Raw genomic sequence first — 9,084 nt, 5'->3', positions numbered from 1 at the left:
TTGCTAGCACTTTTTGAAGATTTTTGCATATATGTTCATCAGGGGTAATGGTCTATATTATTAGTAATACTAGTAGTAGTAGTGGTAGTACCAGGGATTAAAGAACCCAGGGGCACTTAACCACTGAACTACATTCCATCCCCCTTTAATTTTATTTTTATTTTGAGACAGGGTCTCACTAAGATACTTAGGGCTCCTAAGTTGCTTAGCTGAGTTTTGAAGGCTGACCTTGAACTTGCAATCCTCCTGCCTTAGCCTCTCACTTCTGGGATTATAGGCATGTACCACCACATCCAGCTTCTTTTCATTTATATTATGTTCTTGTCAGGCTTTTGTAACAGAGTGATGTTGGCCTTTTTAGAATGAATTTTAAAGTGTTTCCTTCCTATCAATTCTATTGAATTTTTGGATAATATTGATGTTAGTTACTTTTTAATAGCCTGATAAAATTCAACAGTTAATCAACCCAGTTCTGAGCTTTTCTTTGTTGTGAGACTTTTTTTTTTTTCATTACTGATTCAATCTCATTACTTGTTATTGGTATACACAGGATTTTATATCCTCTTGGTTCAATATTACATATGTGTCCACAAGTTTGTTCTTTCTTCTACATTTTCCAATTTGTTATCATATTTTTTAAAAATAATTCAGAATGATTTTTGAATTTTTGTGATGTCAGTTGCAATGTCTACTTTTTCACCTCTAATTTTATTTACTTGGATCTTCTCTGTTTATCCTCTTTACCTCAGGATTTCCACCCCAGGTATCAATTTTCATTACATGCTCTTGTCTGGGGTTTAGGTCAGACTGACCATTGTTCTGGGTGAGAGTTATTCTAAGGTGGAGGATATGTTTCAAAATGATGTTGCCTAAGTAAACCTCTCCCTAACATTCCTGCCTTTTTGTTTTTATTTTATAGAAAGAGGGCTGTCGAGAAGAGGAAAGTGGTGTTGTTATCTCTTAAGCTACTTCCTGCTTAGAGGGGGCATTGGCAGAAGACTCTTGAAGGCATTGGTATTAAGCAGATCTAATGGAGCAAAGCAGGAGGATGTTTTGGACCCTCTGGTTGGTAGTGGTGTTGATGGTCTTCTGCAGACATAAATAGATAATGAATAGCCAAAACAGGGAGGGCCTAATAGTGAGGCCAATATTTACAAGAGATCTGGGAAAAGGAAGAGGGCTAGCCAAGAAAAGATAGCTGAGGAATGGGGTTCTATGATGAAGAGTAGTGATCAAATTTGGTAGCATGGTTTTTAAATTTTTTATAGTATCCCTCACCAGATCAGACTTTTTAGTATAAAAGCAGCAGGTCTCCTGTAGGAAGGCACAGACGCCATCTTCTTCTGCAGTTAATAGATCTAATCCTTATCTGTTCTGGAGAGCAACTGCTGCCAATGAATTTATGTGATAGTTGGATCAAAATTTCTCTAAGGCTATCTGCCATTTCTTTGGCAAGTACTGCAAAATGGTGAGAGGAAACTCCTATTCTTGCTACTTTTGTGCCAACTTCTATAGTTATGCCCAGGTCTACCAGGAGAGGGATACCATTTTGGTCTACCATTTTGGTCTGAGTAGGGTGTACACTGGGATGGGGATGGGTCCCTGCTCAGTGGAATATAGGATAGAGAGGTGCAATAAAGGCCAGAGTACAGTTTCCTGTCCAGTTAGTGAACAAACAGATATAAGTATTATTTCCACGCAGGAAGAATATTCTCTGATTATAGTTAAGGCAGCCAGAGAGATGACAGGAAAAAAACCTTTGTTAACTGGAGGCAGGGTATTAAAGGGAAATTTTATTGGGAGTGTGGTGGGTGGCAATGGTGGCATTGCAGATATCCCACACTGGGATGACACTCTAGGAAAGAGCACTAATAGAGAAGTTAGAGGGGGAGGAAAAGCTTCTGGTTGGCATTAGAGGATAAAGAAGGTGGAGCAGTATAGGGATTCACGGTGGCTATCAAGCAATTAAAATGAATGAAGGCATTAAATTTGGTTAGGATGCTCTGCCAAGGATAAGAGTTGGGCATTGGGGAATGAAAAGAAAGGAGTGTGAGAATCCAGTGTCAAATAGGTTACAGAGTAAAGGATCCATCTTTTTGGGGGTGGTGAGCTTTCATCAATGCTGATAATAGAGGTAGAGGAAGTTTGGAGGTGACTGGAAAATTCTGGTAGTACTGAAAACTTGCCCCCATTTCAATAAGAAAGAGATAAGCCTACCAGATACTGATGACCTTACCCTGGGCTCATGGGGTGATGGTCATGGGGATGAGGAGTCCAGGGGGCCTTCAGTCCTCTGTAGAGAGACCATTCATTGCCAGTCCAAGGATGCTTGCTAGCCAGGTGTTTATGAACTTGTGGGAATTGGAAACAATTGAACAAGAGGGAGAGGCTCTATGAGTGCATTCCAATTTCCAGTGTTCTCTTTGTTCGCAGAGAGGGCATGGCTCAGGTAGAGGTTTAGGGTTAGGACAGGCATTTGCCCAGTGTCCCTGGTGGCCACACTTGAAGTAGGTGCCTGGAGATGTGAAGTGTGACATGGAGGACTCGCACGTTTATGGGGTCTTTGGGGCCCTTGTCTGAATGCAATTGCCAACATCTGCAATTTAGCATGAGTTCATTTGAGGTTTTGTTCCTCTTCTCTATTGTTGTAAACTTTGAAGTCCAGCTTCACACATTCACATTGAGGAGAGTGTGGTCGTCCTTCAACTTTTAGAGGTATTTTTTCCCCTGACATCTGGGGCAGATTGGGAGATGAAATGTAAATGAAGATAAAGTCTGCCCTTGTCTGACTCAGAGTTAAGGTTGTATATTTAGTCATAAGCTCTGAGAGGTAATAGGGAAAGAGCAGGATTTTCATCACTGCTAGGGTAATTTCTTTAATCTTTTCATATTTGACCTTCTTTAAGGCAGCCTTTTCCATTCCTGCCAGAAAGCAGTTAATTAGTTTGGCCCAGCTTGGTCCCATCAGTGAATGTGGTCCGATAGTTCCAACTGGGGTCAATACAGGGGACTTCTGTGGTATTGATGGGACTATTGGCAGGATTTTGGTGGTGGAGGTTGTCTGTGAACCTCAGCTGCCAACCAAATGTTATACCTATCCTCAGGGGAGAGACAAGAGGAAGGAATGACATAAATGTTATGCCAGGAAAGGTGAGAGGCCTGGGTAATGCGTAGGAACTCTTTCTGAAAGGTAGGGGAGTCTGAGGCAAAAGAACCTGAACATTTTTCTGTGTGTGAAATGTTACTTATGGAAAATGGAACATTAACACCTACAGTGTTTCAGCACCTGCCACCCAGTGGAGGGGAAGGACTTGGAGGAAGCAGAGGGCTGTGTGGGAGGAGGTGTGCAGAAGTGAGTGTGGGGTGGAGAGGGAAGGGGTGAAGGTGGATGAGGATGAGCACAAGAAAGAGGTTGATGGTGAGTATGAAAGGGAGGGGTTCATCTTGGTGTCAAAATCAGAAGGGGAGTTTGCCAATGCTTTTGGGGAGTGGGTTTATTGAGAAGAATGTGAAAAATTGAGCAGTTTTGGCAGAAAGAAGGTCTAAAGGGGAGGTATCAAGCCTGAGGTAGAGGCCTGAACCTAGAGGACCCTAGATCAATTGCCATTGCATTGGAGAAAGCTTTCAAGATATTGGAGAATTTGAAATTCAAATGTGCCATTTTCAGGTCAACAACTTTCATTGTCCAGCTTCAACTGGGGCCAGGCAGTGTTAGGGAAGAACATCAGCTTTCAGAACTGAGTGTATCTTGGAGTCCCTGGGTCTGAATTGAGGAGATACCCCAAAGGGATATTTCATGGGGGGCTTTAAGGGGGTCTGTTCCATGCTCAACAAAAAGATTGAAGAGGGCCCCCAAGGGCCCTCTTCAGAACAGCTAAAATCAAGGGGCATCCCCACAAGAATTTTAGTTTCTCTAAGGTTGTTTCAGGAAAGGCCAACAGAATGACAGGCAATTCATTAATGTCCCAAAGAAAGTATGTCATTGCCACCCAGTGATAGTGGAGTTTTTGTCACACAGATCTGGGATTTGTCAGAAGGACAATATCCAAGGAGAGAGAAACTTAGACAGAGATTCCAGGAATCAAGGGTATTTGAAGGTGGTCACTTACCAATAGGTGACGGCGGGTGGTGGTGGATGAGAAGTCCAGCAATGTGAGTGGTCCTTATTGGAGCCACTGGAGGGACAGGACTGAGAATGAGAAAGAGAGAGAGACAGGGTAGAGGTCAAGAGAAGGCCCCTAGTGGGAACCTCAAACACCAATCCCAGGATTTGGCAGCAAAAACGTAAGGAAAGAATTGAAGGAAGGAAATAGAGAAGAGGCAACCATACCAGCCACTGCCATCTCAACAGCTAACACTCCCTGGCAACAAGGGCAATGAGCATATCCTGTTTTCTTGGAATGAAGAATAAATAAAAATAATAAATAGGTAAATGTGTCTATTGAGACTACATGTTAAAAAATGTTTGATGAATGTTGTCAGTGCATGAAGGTGGATTAGAAAACACTGGAGTAATTTTTTTTCCTTTGCCCCTATCTTCTTAGCTAATTCAGGGTCTGAGTTGGTACAGTGTTCATTATTAATGACACAGTTCTAGAAGCAGCCGTTTCAAATGCCGTAGACGTTTGAATTAACATTTCTTCCTTTTCCATAATTACTTAATTATTATCAATTAACAGCCTGACATAAGCATATGGTGGCTTCCCATCTGCTTGTTTCTTCCTCTCAATTTGTTATTGGCATTAATTTAGTCGATGGTGACACTGTTTAACCAAATTAAATCAATTAATAAGAGTCCACTGGGTCAAGGTCTTTCTTTATGCATCTCATGCTTGTTCATCAGTAGCTATCTTCTCCAATATGATCAAATTTAAATAGACTAAAACATTTGGGGGAAATTATAAACACTTTGGTGAAAGCTTTATTTGAAGATTTATAAATTTATGTCATTCCTGGTTTTGGAAAGTCATACTTCTTTGAGTACACCAAACAGCCATGTATTTTTTCCCTTGAGGGTTCTCAAGTTTTATTTTGTGTAAGTAAAAAGCAGTTCCTCAGTATGGATATAAATTTTGTCTTTAAAAGATCATAAATATTCCTTTAATTTTTTTATTGGTGTATTATAATTACAGTGGGGTTCATTAAGCCATATTTGTAAATTCAAGTAACAATTTGACCAATCTCACTCCCCAGTGCCTTCCTTTTCCTATCTTCCCTTCTGTTTATTCTCCCTTATTATTATTGTTTTAATTTTAATTAGTGTATTTAAATTAGTACATACATGTACGTGTGTATATTCATATAGGGACACAGCATAATTTAGTAGATTTTATTCCCTAGGACTTTCTCCCATGCCTTCTTCCCCTCCTTTCTCTCTCCTGATCCCCTTCTTCTACACTATTGGCCTTCTTTTTTTTACTCCTTCTTTCTTTAGCTTCTGCATATAAGAAAAAACATTTAACACTGGGCTTTCTGAGTCTGGCTTATTTCACTTTACATGATCTCCAAATCCATCAATTTACTAGCAAATGCCACAATTTTGTTCTTTATGACTGAGTAAAACTATACAGTGCATGAATATTGCATTTTCTTTATTCAGTTGCCTGTTGACAAGCATCTGCACTGGTTCCATAATTTAGCTATTGTGAATTGTGCTGCTATAAACATTGGTATGTGTGTATCAGTATAGCAGGCTGCTTTTAGTTATTTTGGAAAAATAGTTAAGAGTTGAATAGCTGAGTCATATGATTGTTCTATTCCCAGCTTTCTGATGGATCCCCATACTGCTTTACAAATTTTTCAATTAAATGAGAGGTTGTTGAAGTAAGTGAAATAATAGTACACAGCTATATATTATCTACAAAACCAAGAAAAGGAAATAAAAAATGTATAATTTTAAAAGGAAAGAATAAAACTTATCCTTCCTGATAAGAGGACTGTGTATGGATAAAGTTTCAAAGGAATCTACAAAAACTCACCCGGAATTGATAAGTAGTATAGTAAATTCGTAGGGCACAAGGTAAGTGTGCAGAAGTCAATTATTTTACTACACTAGAAAGGAAAAATTGGAATTTGACACTAAGGAGATATCATTTAAAATAGAATAAAAACTACTATACTACTTAGGTATAAAAAACTAGAATACTTAGGTGTAAACCTTACCAAAAAAAAAAAAAAAATATATATATATATATATATATATATATATATATATAGGAATTGTGGAAATCTATAAAGCACTGATTAAAAAAATAATAAAAAGATAATACATATTTCAGTACTGAAAGACGCAATAAAGTTATCATGTTACTCCTTTCCATCTTAGTCTGTGAGGAATTCCAATCAAAATACCAGCTATTTATTTTGTAGATATTCGAAAACTCATTCCCAAATTGGTGTGCAAAGAAGAAAGACCCAGAATATACAGGATAGTACTGAAAGGCAGCCAAGATGGAGAAATCACACTTCCCAATTTCAGGACTTACTTAAAAGTTACAGTGCTTTTGATGGTATGATATTGATGAAATGACAAATACATGGAACAAGGAAATAAAATAGAAAGCCCAGAAAAGACAAACACAAATATAGTCACCTTATACTTAACAGGGGAGCAAAGGAGACTTAAAGGAGAAAGTCTTTTGAATAAATGTCATTTGTACAAATGGATATCCTATGCAAAAACATAGAACATAGACAAAGTTTATATCTCTCACAAATTAAATAAAAATGGACTACAGATCTAAATTACAAAACTTACTGAGATAAAGCAGAAGAAAATCTAGTTGATCTTGAATGTGGAATGGGTTTTTGATATATTAGAAATATAACCTCTGGGGGAAAAAATCATAAGATGAATTTTATTAAAATAAAATATATGTGCTTCTTTTCTGGGGGAGGGGTACTGGGGGTTGAACTCAGGGGCAGTCAACCACTGAGCCATGTCCCCAGCCCTATTTTGTATTTTATTTAGTGACATGGTCTCATTGAGTTGCTTAGCACCTCACTTTTGCTAGGCTGGCTTTGAACCCATGATCCCCTGCCTCAGCCTCCCTAGCCGCTAGAACTACAGGCATGTGCCACAGCACCTGGAAAATGTGTGCTTCTGATAAGAAGTTTACTATGATTCTTATTCTTATTCCTCTTTAGGTAAGGTGTTCTTATCCTCTGGCTTTTCTCTTTCTGTTTGATTTTCTGCAGAGTACTTAAGTGTGTGGGTGTGTGTATGTGTGTTTGTTTTGCCTTTCATCCTGCTTGGTGTTTTCCATTATTTTTCTCTTATTTTTAAATTTCTCAGCTATTTTTGTTTCATGTAGTTTTTCTGGTCTGTTTTCTCTATTTTCTTCTAATGCCTTTGGAACTGTTCCAAAATTCATAGATGTTCTGCTCTGATATATATTTTTAAATTCTTTTCTCTTTGTATTTTACTTTGGGAAGTTTCTACTAACTTTTATAAATTAACTGTTAATTTTTTTGTACATATTGTGTCTGGAGACAAGTCTTTCAACAACATTTTTCCCTTCTGTTACTTTGGTTTTTCTTTTTACTATTTCCTAGCATTCAAAAAAATTTTTTTATTAGAAGACAGCAGTGACCCAGTGAGAGAAAGGAAGGGAGAGCAGCAGCTCACTGTCCTTGGGGATTGGTTGGAGGTCAGAGGTGAGGCCAGCAGCCGGGAGCAGCCTACTAGAGGATTCAGCTGGAAATTTAAAATCGTTTGAAGTCAACACTGATTCCAGTAATGGGTTTGTCAGCCTTTACTTCAGACTCCAAATGCTTTAGATCATCAGACAGCCTTCAGGATGCCCAATGCATGAAAGAAAAATGAAAGATCGTCCTATGCACGCAGAGCCCTCTGTTCCAACCTATGAGAGCAAAACGTACTCTGTGTCTGTCCACCAAGATTGTGCATATGAGTGTATGGAGTGTCCCATCATGGTTGCTGCTGCTAAGAATAAGGAGAACCTGGATCCTTCAAATCTGATGCTACCATCCAATCAAACACCAGCTCCAGGCCAGCCCTTTGTGTTGTCAGAGAGGAGTCATCCATTCAACGAGTAGTTTCAGAAAAAAAGTGTTTTATCCTTCCAAACAGATGTTTTAGAAAGCAATGTTAAGGAAAGTGTGGAAGTGGAAGGATGAGGATATTAGTCAGAAAGATAAGTATAGTATCATTAGAATTCACAATCAGAGCAATGAACAGGCTTGAAGGAGATTTTGAAGTGGGAAGCCCTTCCTGCTGCAGTATTCTTGTGGTTCATCTTTGATCTGATTTGGAGGGAAGGCAATAGTAATCACCAAGGGCAAGAGTTAGTTCCTGGACGGTGTGAGTTGTCTTTCTACAGGCATGATTGGATCTTCAACCATTGTGGCACAAAAGTTAGATTTGTGACAGATTTCTATAGTGGCAGTGAAGTCAACAAGGACCACCACCAGTTCACCACCCTGGACATCTGCCCTGGTTTGGTTTCACTTTCAGCTGTATGGGACAGAATAAAGATTGCCTGGTGGCACTAGACATCGTAACCACTGTTTTGTTTGTGATGCAAAGTATAAAATATTTTTTTCTGAGAGATACGTTAAACTGTTTTCCCCAAACTCAATTGCACTCATGATGTATTAGGAACTTCAAGTGGGTAATCATGCTTCATCCTCCACTTAGCAAAGGACACTATACTCCATTCAGTTTTGAGCTGCATTTTGCCTTGTAGTTTATAGCAGATCATTCTAAGTTTTCTTTCCATTTGGGTTAAGTGGGAAGTGGTCCCTCAGTTTTTCCTTAAGCTGCAATATTGACTGTGTATTTCATCTGGAAAAGTCTGAACAACCTCTGAAAAGGAGCATTTAGAAAGTGAGGAAAGCAGTTTTTTTTTTTTTTTACTGTTTTCTCAGGAATATTTGAGAGGTAATACCTAAAAGCCAGTGCGATGCTCGTAAGCTTTTACCTGGTCAAATATTTTAACTAAGATTGTTCATTACAAATAAGAAATATCTTAAAAAGAGACTATGATTTCTGAAGTCCCTACACTTTAGTAATGACCCTGAACAAAATGTAAAGCCATACCTTTGCACTCAGCAAGACTAAAA

General features: G+C 38.7%; 1 pseudogene across 1 annotated transcript; it reads left to right on the top strand.

Moving 5' to 3' along the window:
- The first annotated feature begins 3,976 nt into the window (after positions 1-3,976).
- LOC306669249 (holocytochrome c-type synthase-like) lies at positions 3,977-8,514 on the top strand (annotated as a pseudogene). The gene is made up of 3 exons: positions 3,977-4,115; positions 6,370-6,509; positions 7,780-8,514. The product of its transcript is annotated as a holocytochrome c-type synthase-like (transcript).
- Positions 8,515-9,084: the final 570 nt, after the last annotated feature.

Source organism: Sciurus vulgaris, assembly GCF_902686455.1.
Source record: "Sciurus vulgaris genome assembly, chromosome: 9".
Classification (NCBI taxonomy): Eukaryota; Metazoa; Chordata; class Mammalia; order Rodentia; family Sciuridae; genus Sciurus; species Sciurus vulgaris.
This window is presented reverse-complemented; position numbering and strand designations above follow the sequence as displayed.